The sequence below is a fragment of the Mobula hypostoma genome, chromosome 1 (assembly GCF_963921235.1).
Source record: "Mobula hypostoma chromosome 1, sMobHyp1.1, whole genome shotgun sequence".
NCBI classification, from domain to species: Eukaryota; Metazoa; Chordata; class Chondrichthyes; order Myliobatiformes; family Myliobatidae; genus Mobula; species Mobula hypostoma.
In genome coordinates this window covers 66,569,784-66,586,781 of record NC_086097.1, presented here as the reverse complement: position 1 = coordinate 66,586,781, position 16,998 = coordinate 66,569,784, and positions in this window count along the sequence as shown.

The following is a 16,998-nucleotide window of genomic DNA, read 5'->3' as shown; positions in this document are numbered from 1 at the left end:
AAAAATCCAATCAGCTTGTAAGGCACGACCTGCCTTTGACAAAGCCATGCTGACTTCCTAATCATATTATGCCTCTCCAAGTGTTCATAAATCCTGCCTCTCAGGATATTTTGCATCAATTTACCAACCACTGGAGTAAAAAAAGGTGGAATCTTCCAAATTAAGTTAAACATTAAGCAGCAGACCAGTTGTCAGTGCACATAAAAGATTCCACAGAATGATTCAAGGTGCAGCTGTGTGTTCCTGCGGTCTTCAAAGGCCAGCATTTGTTTGTTGCCTGTAGAAGTTGGCTTTTCACAGAGGCTGTGCCATGCTTGCTTCCAGGCTAACCATTGCTTGTGAAATATCTAATGGTGAGGCATTAACTGAATTCGTAACTAAACGCTTGAAACTATCACTGGTGGTACAAGAATCTTTCCCATTGAAAGCAGTCAAAGCACACATTTGCATTTGTGCCTTTCCCCTTTTAGGGCTAGCATACAAAATATGCTCTTGTATAACATGGCTTTCCATAAACTAACTGACTAGCCCTATGTCATCAGAAATATTTGAGGGGGCAATTAATTTCCCTTTGGGAGATTACAAAAATGCTAGATACACAGGTTTGAGATATGGTGTTTGTAATATAATGAAAGTAGCAGCTTCTTTGTGCACCAAAACTCCCAAAGAAGGAGTCTCCTTTGCTCATGTTTACCAGAGTAACTTGTGAGTTCAACCAGCAGCCCCTACTCCATTGGCTTGCAAATGTTTCTCTGTGATTGGATATACACACAGTGGCCACTTTATTCAGTGCAGGAGTGGAACACAATGTGTTCTTCAGCTGCTGTAGCTCACCCTCCAAGGTTTGGCATGTTGTACATTCAGTGATGCTCCTGTTGTAGCACATGGTTATTTGAGTTACTGTCACCTTCCTGTCAGCCTGAACCATTCTGGCCATTCATCTCTCACCTCTCATTTAAAAAAGCATTTTCACCCATAGAACTGCTGATCACTGGATTTTTTTTTTCAGACCATTCTCTGTTATCTCCTGACACTGTTGTGTGTGAAAAAGTTTCTGAAATACTCCAATCATCCTGTATGGTATCAACAATCAGTTGACAATTAAAGTCACTTATAAAACATTTCCTCCCTGTTCTAATGTTTGGTCTGAACAACAACTGAACCTCTAGACCGAGCTGTCAACCTTTTTAGTCCCATGGACCCCTACCATTAACCAAGGGGTCCTTGAACCCAGGTTGGGAACCCCTGCTTTAGACCATGCTTACATGTCTTTTATGCGTTGAGTAGCTGCTACATGATTGCTGAATAGATATTTGCATTCATGAGCAAGTATACTTAATAAAGTGGCCACTGAGTGTGTCCAATTCTCACTCCATTACATCTGTGGGCATTGGATTTCAGAATCCATCAACATGCTGCAATTTTTTAATATCACTCTTACTTTGCTCCCTCTTTGCCTGCAGTTTTTGACTTATTTTACAAAGAACTGTCCCTGTCCACTCTATTCAGATCCTTCCCCTAACAAATCTCTCATTATACTGCTCTATTCTGAAGAAAGCATCACTTCTAATGTAAGTTAGAAACTGTTGTCTAATCCCAAGGAACCATTCTCATTACTCTTTTCTTTTCTGACCCTTTCTAATACTGTCACACCCTCCTGAACAACCTTGCCCTCAACATCAGTAAGACCAAGGAATTGATTTTCGACTTCAAGAAGGGAAAGTCGGAAGAACGAACGCACGCACACGCACACACACACACACACATCCACCCACCAGTCCTCATCGAGTGGTCAGCAGTAGAAGAGGTGAACAGCTTCAAGTTCCTGGGCGTCATCATCTCAGAGGATCTGTCCTCAGATATGCAATCATGAAGACACTTCATTAGGAGTTTGAGGAGTTTTGGTATGTCACCAAAGACTCTAGCAAATTCCTACAAGTGTACTGTGGAGAGCATTCTAACTGGCTGCACCACCACCTGATATGGAGCTCCAGTGCACTGGACTGAATAGAGCAATAGAGGGTTGTAGACCCAGCCAGTTCCACCATGGGCACCAGTTTCCCCACCATCAAGGTCATGGTCAAAATGTGGTGTCTCAATTAGGCAGCATCCATCATTAAGGATCTTCACCTTTCAGGGCATGCCCTTTCCTTGTTGCTACAGCGGCGAGGACGTGGTGATGCACACTCAGTGCTTCTTCCCCTCTGGTCCATGAATATTATCTCACTAGTTTGCTCTCTTTTTGCACTTTATAGACTTATTGTAACTTACAGTAGTTTTATGTAAACAAATTTTACAACATATATCAGTGATATTAAACCTGATTCTGAAATGATGTGGCCAGAATAAACACAATATTGCACTTAAGGCCAGTCTATGTATCATAAAGTGTCACTATAACTTCCCTGCTTTTTATGTGCTATCCCAGCTGAAAAAGCCCCATATAATAATGTATACCTTATTAACCACTTTCTCTACCTACCCTGCTACTGTCAATGCTTCGTGCACGAATACCTCCAGGTCTCTCTCAACCACCTTTTTAAAAAAGCATTCTATTAGCTCTTCTCTTTTAACCCATCAAATTGCATTAAATGTTTTCAGCCTCGTGTTGGTCGCTTCCATCAGCTTTTTGATATTGTGATGCAATCTGTTAATATTCTGTTCACTGTTGGCAATACTGCCACCTTTTGTGTCAGTTTTAGAAATTACAGATTGCACTCCCGAATCATAATTATTTTCTCTTCCAGAGAAATGTGCCATTGTTTTGCTTGCATTTGAGGAGTACAACTTCATCAGGTGTTGTTGACTTCTACCACTTTCAAGTTATGGATGTTGTCATAATAAATTGGAAAAATGGGTGAAACAGTTAGTACCCTTTTAATGTTGATAACATTTATTTTAAGGGGTCATTTTTGACTTGTGAAATCAGAAAGATACCTGAAGTCAAGATGAAGGGTCTTGATTTGAAATGGTTGATTGTCCATTTCCCTCCACTGATGCAGGCTGATCTGCTGAGTTCTTCCAGCAGCTGGTTGTTGCTCCAGGTTCCAGCATCTGCCGTCTGTTGTACTCGGAAATGCTGTATTTTTTTTTTAACTGGAATAAAACCCTGGCATAACATCTCAATCCTTTGCAATCATTGGATAGGAAATTTTTACTTATTCTAATGGAGATATAAAATCAAGTGAGGTACGTAACAACCAGCCAAATAGCTGTCACCCATTTTATATATTACACAATCTTTCCCGTGCATGTGTTTTCAAAAAAAGGTCTCAAAATACATCTCAGTGGTGTCCCACTGAATGTTTTATGCTGTTGATACTAAATATTTTATTGTCTCGCATACTGTGGCCGTTGTGGCTTCATTTAGAGTCTCTAAATGAAGACTAAATTATTTCTCCTGGCTTCACCTAGCTTTCAAATGAGATGAAAGGCAAGTGTATATTGGATTAATACAACATCTTGAAGTAAATATCATAGAAAATAGAGACATAGAAAACTAGGTGCTGGAGTAGGCCATTCGGCCCTCCGAGCCTGCACCGCCATTTATTATGATCATGGCTGATCCTCCAACTCAGATCATTTCAGGATTTACACAATAAACAGAAATACACCCAAGACACTTATTATAATCTTTGAGGTGTAAAATTTACGAAGTGGCTTCATTTTGGACAGCAGAGATCGTACAGAATTGCTGCAAGAACTGGATTAGAATTAGAACACTATTAAAAGTAATATATTGACATAAATTAGTCCCAAATAAAATCAATAAAAAAGGACTGACTATTGTGGTTGCTTTAAGTATTTTTCCTGTTGCAGGTTGTCCTCAAGTCTAAAATTTTATCTTCCTTTTGCAACTGTAGCTACAATTATATGATTTTTTTTCTGCGTACTTTTCAGCTATGGATCCAAAAAATAGTTTTGCATTTATTCATGTTCACTGTGAACAAATTAGACTGCTCAATTCTTTCCACCTTTTCCCTTATCCAATATACGGAGAGAAACTTTCACCACAGCTATCACAGTTCAGAGTGAAGCAAGAATGGTTTTATAACTCATCATGTTAGCCTGACCACCTGCTTCAAATGTTGATTCATTCCAAGAAATACTATATATTGTCGGCAGGTATTTTGATCTAGGGTTGTAAACGTGTGGATAATTTTCAGCTCATCAAGAGCATCAAGCTACAGAAGAAGACCTGATTAGAGAGAATGTGCTGAACCCAGCCCACTGCCACTAATTGCCACCCCTGGTCCCTGTATTCTCATATTCACCTGGGCCAGAGGTAGAAGGTCAACTTTGTTGGACTCCCTTGTCCATTCATCCACCCCCCCCCCCCATCCCTCCCCACCGATCTCTCTCCAGGCACTTATCCTTGTAAGCGGAACAAGTGCTACACATGCCCTTACACTTCCTCCCTCACCACCATTCAGGGCCCCAGACAGTCTTTCCAGGTGAGGCGACACTTCACCTGTGAGTCGGCTGGGGTGATATACTGCATCCGGTGCTCCCGGTGCGGCCTTCTATATATATTGGCGAGACCCGACGCAGACTGGAAGATTGTTTTGCTGAACACCTACGCTCTGTCTGCCAGAGTAAGCAGGATCTACCAGTGGCCACACATTTTAATTCCACATCCCATTCCCATTCTGGTATGTCTATCCATGGCCTCCTCTACTGTAAAGATGAAGCCACACTCAGGTTGGAGGAACAACACCTTATATTCCATCTGGGTAGCCTCCAACCTGATGGCATGAACATTGACTTCTCAAACTTCCGCTAATGCCCCACCTCCCCCTCGTGCCCCATCCGTTATTTATTTATATACACACGTTCTTTTTCTCTCCCTCCTTTCTCTCCCTCTGTCCCTCTCACTACACCCCTTGCCCATCCTCTGGGTTTTCCACCCCTCTCCCTTTTCTTTCTCCCTAGGCCCCCTGTCCTATGGTCCTCTCATATCCCTTTTGCCAATCACCTGTCCAGCTCTTGGCTCCATCCCTCCCCCTCCTGTCTTCTCCTATCATTTTGGATCTCCCCCTCCCCCTCCCACTTTCAAATCTCTTACTAGCTCTTCTTTCAGTTAGTCCTGACGAAGGGTCTCGGCCTGAAACGTACCTCTTCCTAGAGATGCTGCCTGGCCTGCTGCGTTCACCAGCAACTTTGATGTGTGTGGCCAGCTTCGTTGCTGCTCTGTGCCCATAAGTCGGCTGGCAAAGTCCAAATGCTAGCTTTTCTCCAGGGTATGTATTATGAAGACCCTGCTTTAAACTTTGAACTTTTAAGCTTTGACATTAAGTTCTTTTGTCTTGTCTTGAAACTGATTTTAAATGTCCAAGTACTTGAAAAGTTATTGAAATAAAAATAAATGAAAAAAATACAAAATCATTAAAAAATAAAATTGTAATGAATGTAAATAAAAACTTAAAAGTTAAACTATAATGAAATAATTTACAAAGTAATTTATCTCCCACTTTGCCTCTTAATCCACACACCCAGGATGTCTATTTAAATCAGCAGGGTGCTGGAGCCTACACCATATCAGTCCTGAGGTAGTAGCTGAGTTATATATTCCCTGTGCAATGCTCAGAAAGACTGAAATTTACCACTGGATTCCAGACACGGAATATTTTGGCATATACAATGTCACCTGTCACTGTGTGTCCTGGAATTACAGCACATAACTTAAGTCCAGGACTTGCCTCTGTTCTGAATGCAAGCATTTCTCCTTGGAACCATAAGACACGAGCAGCCAGATTTATCCAGTTATATTCCAAATCGTCAGACGCTTACTATACTTAGTTTTGCCAACTTCTGTGAAGTAGCAACCCATTCATTTGTTTAGGTCAATTGATTTTGTTCAATCTTGTAAAATAATAAATATTAATAATTTCTAATGTAACTATGATTTTTGAGATTATTTTCTTTCAGTAATTTAACAAAAAGCAAATGTATTTCCCATTTGTCCATTGCAATTTTTTTTTACTTGTTGAATGAATGTATTAAATAACTTAAGCTGGAATTACTATCCTCAGTTCATGTTTCTTTTTGGTGGTTTAAAATTTTAAGTGTATACGTGGTTAGCATCCCTAGACTGTTGAATGTAATGGTCTGGTAAATTAGTTTTCTTGTACAAGTTCAGAAACCAAGGCAGAAAAGAAACAGCTGTTTATGTCTATTCATTTTCCTGAAGTAATCATGAAACTACATGCAAGCAAGATGTTATTTAATTCTTTATCATATATTGGCACCTGGCATATCATAAATTTTAATCAATTAGTCTTTTCGTAGAAATTTAGTGGAATATGGTAGCAGCTTAATACGTGAATAGAGAATGGAATAAGGCTGAATTTAGATCAACACACACAAATCGCTGGAGGAACTCAGCAGGTCAGGCAGTGTCTATGGAGGGAAATGAACTGATGATATGTTGGACTGAGACCTTTTTAATAGGATTGGAAAAGAAAGCGGACAGAAGCCAGAATAAAAGAGTGGGAGAGAAGAGGAGCTTGAGCTTGTGGATAATAAGTTAATCTTTGTTAGGGAGAAAGATAAGTGGGTGGGGGAGGGATTGAAGTGGCAATGATATGAGAGGCTGGGAGGTGATTCGTGGATGAGGCAAAGTCCAGATGGAATCTGATAGGAGTGGACAGTAGACATGGAATAGAGGTTGCAAACTGGGAGAGGAGATGAGCAGGTTGGGAGGGCAGGCTTGTTTTTTGAATTTTCAAATTTGGTAGAGATGTTAAATATGTGATAAAAGATCAATGGTCTGTTATGTATTTTGATGTTCATTCCCATTAGCTTCATTCAACTACTCAAGAAAATTGCACAATAAAATTACAGAGAATAAATTTTGCTGACTTCAGAACATGTGAAAGAACATTGGGAAGGATTATCAAAGGCAGGTGATCAAAGCCATATCTCAGTTGGTCCATTTTGCTTCCATAAATTGGATATCCATGATGTTTGAGATTTATTTTCTTTAGGCAACTTAACTAAAAGCATGTTTGATATAGAAACAGAGAACATAGCTTTATGTTCATGCCAGCTTTCACAATAAAATTTAAGCCATGAGAAGTATATTTGCCATTGGTCTGTACACCACAATTTTCTTACATGCTGTAGTCGAATGAATGAAAAATGAGTATCAGAATTACTGTCCTCAGATACCATTTCATTGCTGGTCAAGGCTTAGATCTCTAACTCCAAGAGTGGCCAGCAATGGTGAAATTATCCTCCGAATGAATCAGCAGAATCAGCATAGTAGGAAATGCTTGAAACCAGGGTTGGTGCCAGAATGCTGAAAGATTACTAAAGGGATAAAGAGATAGATTGTGTGACAACAGAACCCTTGTCTTGAAAAATTCCAAAGGCATCAATTAGCATTTAGAGTGGAACAGATTAATAAAGGCCATTCAGCACAGGATCATTAATGGAGAGCCATGTTTAGCTTAACTGAATTTTTCTGAATGAAGAAGATCAAGGAGGTATGTGAGTTTTATTATCAGACAAAATCCACATGAAAGAAATTGAAGTTCATGGGACGCAAGGGTGATTGTACATTGGCTTAAAAGTTGTTGCTGTGGCAGAAAGCAGAGGATAAGGTGTTGTTCCTCCAACCTGAGTGTGGTTTCATCTTTACAGTAGAGGAGCCCTCCAACCTGATGGCATGAACATTGACTTCTCAAACTTCCGCTAATGCCCCACCTCCCCCTCGTACCCCATCCATTATTTGTTTATATACACACATTCTTTTTTTTCCTCCCTCTCCTTTTTCTCCCTCTGTCCCTCTCACTATACCCCTTGCCCATCCTCTGGGTTCACCCCCCTCCCCATTTCTTTCTCCCTAGGCCTCCTGTCCCATGATCCTCTCATATCCCCTTTGCCAATCACCTGTCCAGCCCTTGGCTCCATCCCTCCCCCTCCTGTCTTCTCCTATCATTTCAGATCTCCCCCTCCCCCTCCCACTTTCAAATCTCTTACTAGCTCTTCTTTCAGTTAGTCCTGACGAAGGGTCTCGGCCCAAAACGTCAACTGTACCCCTTCCTAGAGATGCTGCCTGGCCTGCTGCGTTCACCAGCAACTTTGATGTGTGTTGGTTGAAATTCCAGCATCTGCAGATTTCCTGGTGTTTGTGTTTTTAAAGGAGAAGCAAATACCGGTTTTACGGAGTGCATTGGATTTAAAGGCAAACAGTTTGCTTAGAAGTTTAATTGCTCTAAACAAAGAAGACAAGATGAGCTTTGCTGATATTGTGAAAGTAATGCAGGAACATTTAGAACATTGTTGACTGGAGACACTTTAGGTTTCATAAGTGGAATTGAAAGGAAGGAGAGTCCTTTTCAATGTATATGGCTAAATTGAAGAGATTGACCATTCTCAGTTCAACAATGGACTTAATGAGAGATGGTTTAGTTTGTGGAATCTTACAAGAAAGCTTTCAAAAATGGCTCCTAACTGAAGCACAACTTACATTTAAAAGAGCAGTTGAAATCGCTGAGCAATGGAAACAACAGACAAAGACACAATTAAGTTGCAGTTAAGAATGAAAGTGCGCATGAACAAGATTGCAACATCTAAACTGTCCTGGCTGAAAAAAATTGTGTTACCACTGTGGCAGGGGCTCACATGCACTGGACCGATGCAGGTTTAAAGGTCAAACTTGCAAAAAAAAAGCAACAAAGTAGGACACATGCAAGGAGCATGTCAGGCAGACAAAAATCAATGGACTACACAGAGAGGAGAAAAAGATAGAAAGTCAAGTTGCAGTTTCAAAAAGAGCACTAATCTTTTCGCTGTTGATGAAAAATCTGATCGTGATGAGAGTTTCACAGGACTGCGCAGCCTAAAGATTTACAACGTGAAAACTAACAATAGACAAGCAATATGGCTTACACCAGAAATGAATGGCAAATTAACTAAAATTGAATTAAATATTGGCTTGGCAGTTTCAGTCATTCCAAAAAATGAGCTTGAATGGCATTTCAAAGACACTGAATGATGCCCCCTGGTAGCAGCAGAGATACAGAGGAGCAGATTGGGAGGCAGATTTTGGAAAGGTGCAAAAATAACAGGGTTGTTATCAGGGGTGACTTTAACTTCCCTAATATTGATTGGCACCTGATTAGTTCCAAGGGTTTAGATGGGGCAGAATTTGTTAAGTGTGTCCAGGATGGATTCCTGTCACAGTACGTGGACAGGCCGACCAGGGGGAATGCTATACTAGAACTAGTACTAGGTAATGAACTGGGTCAGGTCACAGATCTCTCAGTGGGTGAGCATCTGGGGAACAGTGACCACCGCTCCCTGGCCTTTATAATTATCATGGAAAAGGATAGAATCAAAGAGGACAGGAAAATTTTTAATTGGGGAAAGGCAAATTATGTGGCTATAAGGCTAGAACTTGCGGGTGTGAATTGGGATGATGTTTTTGCAGGGAAATGTACTATGGACATGTGGTCGATGTTTAGAGATCTCTTGTGGGATGTAAGGGATAAATTTGTCCTGGTGAAGAAGATAAAGAATGGTAGGGTGAAGGAACCATGGGTGACAAGTGAGGTGGAAAATCTGGTCAGGAGGAAGAAGGCAGCATACATGAGGTTTAGGAAGCAAGGATCAGATGGGTCTATTGAGGAATATAGGGAAGCAAGAAAGGAGCTTAAGAAGGGGCTGAGAAGAGCAAGAAGGGGGCATGAGAAGGCCTTGGCGACTAGGGTAAAGGAAAACCCCAAGGCATTCTTCAATTATGTGAAGAAAAAAAGGATGACAGGAGTGAAGGTAGGACCGATTAGAGATAAAGGTGGGAAGATGTGCCTGGAGGCTGTGGAAGTGAGCAAGGTCCTCAATGAATACTTTTCTTCGGTATTCACCAATGAGAGGGAACTTGATGTTGGTGAGGACAATATGAGTGAGGTTGATGTTCCGGAGCATGTTGATATTAAGGGAGAGGAGTGTTGGAGTTGTTAAAATACATTAGGACAGATAAGTCCCAGGGACCTGACGGAATATGTCCCAGGGACCTGACGGAATATTCCCCAGGCTGCTCCATGAGACGAGAGAAGAGATTGCTGAGCCTCTGGCTAGGATCTTTATGTCCTCGTTGTCCACAGGAATGGTACTGGAGGATTGGAGGGAGGCGAATGTTGTTCCCTTGTTCAAAAAAGGTAGTAGGGATAGTCCGGGTAATTATAGACCAGTGAGCCTTACGTCTGTGGTGGGAAAGCTGTTGGAAAAGATTCTTAGAGATAGGATCTCTGGGCATTTAGAGAATCATGGTCTGATCGGGGACAGTCAGCATGGCTTTGTGAAAGGCAGATCATGTCTAACAAGCCTGATAGAGTTCTTTGAGGAGGTGACCAGGCATATAGATGAGGGTAGTGCAGTGGATGTGATCTATATGGATTTTAGTAAGGCATTTGACAAGGTTACACACAGTAGGCTTATTCAGAAAGTTAGAAGGCATGGGATCCAGGGAAGTTTGGCCAGGTGGATTCAGAATTGGCTTGCCTGCAGAAGGCAGAGGGTCGTGGTGCAGGGAGTACATTCAGATTGGAGGATTGTGACTAGTGGTGTCCCACAAGGATCTGTTCTGGGACCTCTACTTTTCGTGATTTTTATTAACAACCTGGATGTGGGGGTAGAAGGGTGGGTTGGCAAGTTTGCAGATGACACAAAGGTTGGTGGTGTTGTAGATAGTGTAGAGGATTGTCAAAGATTGCAGAGAGACATTGATAGGATGCAGAAGTAGGCTGAGAAGTGGCACATGGATTTCAACCTGGAGAAGTGTGAGGTGGTACACTTTGGAAGGACAAACTCCAAGGCAGAGTACAAAGTAAATGGCAGGATACTTGGTAGTGTGGAGGAGCAGAGGGATCTCGGGGTACATGTCCACAGATCCCTGAAAGTTGCCTCACAGGTAGATAGGGTAGTTAAGAAAGCTTATGGGGTGTTAGCTTTCATAAGATAGAGTTTAAGAGTCGCGATGTAATGATGCAGCTCTATAAAACTCTGGTTAGGCCACACTTGGAGTATTGTGTCCAGTTCTGGTCATCTCACTATAGGAAGGATGTGGAAGCATTGGAAAGGGTACAGAGGAGATTTACCAGGATGCTGCCTGGTTTAGAAAGTGTGCATTATGATCAGAGATTAATGGAGCTAGGGCTTTACTCTTTGGAGAGAAGGAGGATGAGAGGAGACATGATAGAGGTGTACAAGATAATAAGAGGAATAGATAGAGTGGATAGCCAGCACCTCTTCCCCAGGGCACCACTGCTCAATACAAGAGGACATGGCTTTAAGGTAAGGGGTAGGAAGTTCAAGGGGGATATTAGAGGAAGGTTTTTTACTCAGAAAGTGGTTGGTGCGTGGAATGCACTGCCTGAGTCAGTAGTGGAGGCAGATACACTAGTGAAGTTTAAGAGACTACTGGACAGGTATATGGAGGAATCTAAGGTGGGGGCTTATATGGGAGGCAGGGTTTGAGGGTCGGCACAACATTGTGGGCCAAAGGGCCTGTACTGTGCTGTACTATTCTATGAACTGAAGCCTGAAGATATGTAACTGAGAAGTTATACTGGGGAAAAGATAACTCCTGTGGGAATGATATTCATTAGTGAAATACATTGGGCTTGTACGTGGTACAAAGAAAGAAGGTCCATTTTCTGGGGTTGTGATTGGCTGAGACAACTACAACTTGATTGGAGATCCATCCGTCATTTGTATGTCACATTCCCTATATAGTGTCTATAAAAAGTATTCACTGCCCTCCCCTTGCAAGTTATCATGTTTTATTGTTAACATTGAATCACAGTGGATTTAATTTGGCTTTTTGACACTATTCAACAGAAAAAGACTCTTTTCTGTTCAAAGTGAAAACAGATCTTTACAAAGTGATCTAAATTAATTTGAAATATAAACCACAAAATAATTGATTGCATAAGTATTCATGCACCCCCCCCCCCCAGGAAGATGACACACCAAATCATCACTGGTGCAGCCCATTGGTCTTAGAAGTCACACAATTAGTTAAATGGAGATCTGATTTTGGAGACCTGTGTGCAGTCAAGGTGTTTGAATTGATTGTAGTAAAAATATACCTGTATTTGGAAGGTCCAATTGCTGATGAATCAATATTTTGGCAAAAATCTACAATAAAAAGACAAAAGAATACACCAAGCAACTTCGTGAAAAGGTTATTGAAAAGCACAAGTCAGGAGATGGACATAAGAAAATTTCCAAGTCATAGACTATCCCTTGGAGCACAGTTAAGTCAATCATCAAGAAATGAAAAGAATATGGCACAGCGGTAAATCTGCTTAGGCCAGGTAGTCCTTAAAAACTGAGAGACCGTGCAAAAGGGGACTAGTGAGGGAGGCCACCAAGAGCCCTATAACAACTCTGGAGGAGTTGCAAGTTTCAGTGGCTGAGATGGGAGAGACTGTGCATAAATCTACTGTTGCCCGGGTGCTTCACCAGTCGCAGCTTTATGGAAGCCACTGTTGAAAAAACTCACAAGAAATCTCAGCTCGAATTTGCCAGATGGCATATGGAAGACTCTAAGGTCAACTGGGTGAGGGTTTGATGAAACCAAAATTGAGCTTTTTGACCATCAGACTAAACTCTATGTTTGGCATAAGCCAAACACCAGACATCATCAAAAACACACCGTTCCTACCGTGAAGCATGGTGGTGGCTGCATCATGCTGTGGGGATGCTTCACTGCAGCAGGCTCTGGAAGGTTTGTGAAGGTAGAATATAAAATGAATGCGGCAAAATACAGGGAGATCCTGAGGAAAACTTGATGCAGTCTTCAAGAGAACTGCGACTAGAGAGAAGATTTATGTTCCAGCAAGAAAATGACCCCAAGCAAAAAGCTAAAGCCACACAGGAATGGCTTAAGAACAACAAAGTTAATGTCCTGGAGTGGCCAAGTTAGAGTCCAGATCTCAATCCAATTGAGAATTTGTGGCTGGACTTGAAAAGGGCTGTTCACTCACGAACCCCGTGCAATTTGCTAGAGCTTGAGCTGTTTTGTAAAGAAGAATGGTGAAAAATTGCAGTTTCCAGATGTGCAGTGCTGATAAAGACAAATCCACACAGACTGAAGGTTGTAATTGCTGGAAAGATAAGCTGCTAGATACTGACTTGAAGGGAGTGAATACTTCTGCAATCAATTATTTTATGTTTTCGATCACCTTATGGAGATCTGTTTTCACTTCGGCATGAAAGAGTCTTTTTCTGTTAATGTGTGTCAAAAAAGCCAAATTAAGTCCGCTGTGATTTAATATTGAAGATCAATAAAACACGAAAACTTCTCGGGGGGGGGAGTTGAATACCTTTTATAGACACTGTAAGAGTCAACTGAAAGCAAATTAAGAAAGGTACTGGATGATGCTACAGTGACACAGTAGTGCTCAAGGGTGGCATAGGAAAACTCAAACGTATCAAGAGTAAAATAGAGTTAATTGAAAATGCCACACCTAAGTTGTGAAAAACCATCCAGTTCCCTATACCATGTATGATGAAGTAGCCAGTGATCCAGATCGCATGGAGGCTGAAGGAATTCTTTTCAAGGTTAAATGGAGCCCATGGGTAATGCGAATGCTCTCAGTAGTCTAGAAAAATAGGACTGTCAGGATATGTGGTGATCTTAAGGGTACCATCAACCCAGTACTGAAAGTAGCCCAATTCCCTCTTGCCAAGAATAGATGACACCCTTGCAAACCTTTCTGGAGGAAAACACTTCAGCAAGGTAGCCTTAGTTGAGGTCTACCTACAATTGGAGATGGAAGAAGAATCCAAAGTGTTTCCCACCATTAACACTCACAAAGGGCTCTATCACTATAATAGTATTATTTTTGGAGTGGCAGCAGTGCCCACGCTCTGGCAGAAAGCTATGGACCTAGTGTTGTAAGGCTAGCCATCGTTACCTGGATGAGATCATTGTTACCAGTAAGGATGACAAGGAATATCTGCAAAATATCAAGATGGTGTGAAAAAGATCAGAAGATTATGGGCTCAGAGTACAATGTAGCAAACGTGAATTCTTTAAAGCACGCATCACTTACTGTGGTCAGACTATTGACGCACAAGGAATACTCAAGTGTGCTGAGAAAATTCAAGCAGTGGTGGATGCCACAAACCCAAAGGATGTGTCACAGTTGTGGTGCTTTTTAGGATTTGTCAATTACTATAACAGGTTCCTGCCAAATCTGGTTATAATGCCGCACTCCCCCCCCCCCCCCCAACAAACTCATTACTATAGTTAGCAAGAAATGGCAATGGATAAAGCAATGTGAGGTATCTTTCAAAACGATAAAGGAAATGGTAACATCAGACACTGTACTCACACATTATGATCCACATTGTCTGGTGAAGCTTGCCGGTGATGCCTCACCTTATGGAAAGGTGCAGTCATGTCACATGTTATGCGTGATGGGACTGAACACCCCATAGTCTTTGCATCACATTCCCTTACCGCTGCAGAGAAAAATTACACACAAGTTGACAGAGAGGCCTTGAGACTGGTTTGGGGTGGAAAACGTTTCGATCAGTACTTGTATGGGAGAGAGTTCACGGTCATTACCGATCATCAACCACTAGTGTCCATTTTCAATCCACAGAAGGTTGTTCCACTAACAGCAGCAGTACTAATCCAGATAGGGGCTCTGTTTCCTGGAGGACACAATTACAAGATTGAATCCAGGAGAATGATTATCCCATTTACCCCTGGAAAAGGAAATATCTGAAAAATTTACAAAAGAGGACACTCCTCTAATGCTAATCTAAAGTATCTCTATTATAGTAGAGATGATCCAAAGAGAAACCAGAAAAGACCCTACACTGTCTTCGGTCAACCCGAAATAGCTGGAATGTGCAGCAGAAATTCCAGTTCCCCCATTTTTACCATCACTGGCATGAACTTGTCCTTGATGGAAATTGCCTAAAAGGAGGAAGCCCCAGAACCTGAGATATTTTCACAGACACAAGTCTCTCATACCAAGCAGAATGATCCCCCTTGTCAGGAACGACATTATCCCACAACATTAAGAAAGCCTTCACAATGATTAAATATTTAGGCCTGAATGGGACAATTTAAAATTTACTATGCTGTGGGTGTCTATATAGTAGTCGTATGGCAGCTACAAAGATGCTGGAATCTGGAGCAACAACTAATCCACAAGAGGAACTCAGTGGATTGAGCAGATTCAGTGGGAGAAAAAGAATGGTTGACCTTTTGGGCTGAAACCCTGCATCAGGACTGGGAGGCGGAAAGGAAAAATGGCTAGTATGTTTTGCCTTCAACCTGGAACATCAGTTCCTTTCCTCCCACAGATGAGGTTCGACCAGCTGAGTTCCTCCTGAAGGTTGTTTGCGACGATAAACGACAGTTTGGATTCTTTCAGTAGTTCCATAAGATTATCATTGAGTCTGTTAAGAGTTCTGGAATTTTTTTTGTGTAAATTACTTTGTAGAAGGGAAGAAAAATGCCATTTTGCCCCTACTAAGGCTGATAAGCAACATGAAGCTCATTGGGAATAATAGCAAAGGGGCACACCCATAGACAAGACAAAGAAGGCGATGATCTGGACTGCTGATGCTGTACATTTCCATTGAAATTTTCCATACATCAGGTAACATTGAAGGAAAAAATGCCAATGGAAATTTATGTTGGCACTGCAATACTGATGATTGATATGTGAGTAGGAATGTAAATGTAATTGGCCAGATGATGCAATAAAGCTCAATGTATGATCTGTTGTTCTTCATACCTACACTGGAGAAAGGATCAAGATGGTATGAGTGTGTGAAGCTAGAGGAAGAAACAGTGAAAGTTAGGAAAATTTCCTCTTCTGTACCACACCAAAAATCAGTCTGGAACTGGCAGGAAAAAAAATCAAATTAAATTAGGAGGAAATAAAGAGTGGAGATAAATTCTCTGAATAGGTTTTGCTTGGCAAGAAACCAGAGATATTTTGTAATGAAAGATATTATTCAAAGCATATAAGGCGAAATTTGCTAGTGAGAAAATGCTGCACAATATTTCTTCAAACTGTGACTCTCTACTCCATTCTACAGGATAAGGTTGGGGAAGAGCTATACCAGTTATTTGTGTAGCGATTAAAGATTATGCCATTTTGGATGTGTGGAGATTCCAAAATAATAATCAACAGAGAAGTAGCAGTAGGTTGATACACGTTACTGTTGATGATTTGCTTAGATGAAGTGACAGATTTTCACAATCCTTAATATGTCACTTGGTTAAAAGCAGATTGTGTTGGCAATGCTTTAAAGCAGTACTCAAATGATTAAAACTCTCCATCAATAATTCAGAGAAATTAGCAAAAGCATCATCTCCTGACATTTTCCAACGAATCAGAATTAAATTTAATATCACTGCATGTGTCATGAAATTTGTTATTATGCGGCAGCAATGTATTATAATAAAAACTGAAGTACAGTAAGCATATGTACATACAGTATATGTGTGTGTATTAAATAGTTAAATAAGAAGTGCAAAAAAAAATTAGTGAGTCAGTGTTTATGGATTCGGTGTCCATTCAGAAAACTGCTGGTAGAATAGAAGAAGCTGTTTCTGAATAGTAGAGTGTGTGCCTTCAGGCTCCTATATGATCCAAGGTTTTCCAAGTATCATTATTTTCCCATAACATGAGCACTTCCAGAAACTTGCAAGGTGCGAACAGGGTGACTCTGGAAGGATGTTTTCAGTGGCTGTAGATTCCTGGACAAGGATACGCAGGAGACCATTTAAGACAGGGATGAAGAGAAAGAAAGGTGAATCTTTGGAATTCTTTACTCTGAAGGGTCGTATAAGCTTAGTTACTATGTTTATTCAAAACACATCTTGATAGATTTCTGAATGTTAAGGGAAGCAAGAAATACGCTGACAAAAATGATACTGAGGTAGAAGATTAGGCATGATTCTGATGAACAGTAGAGTAGGCTCTGAGGTTTAGAAAAACTACTCTTGTTTCTATT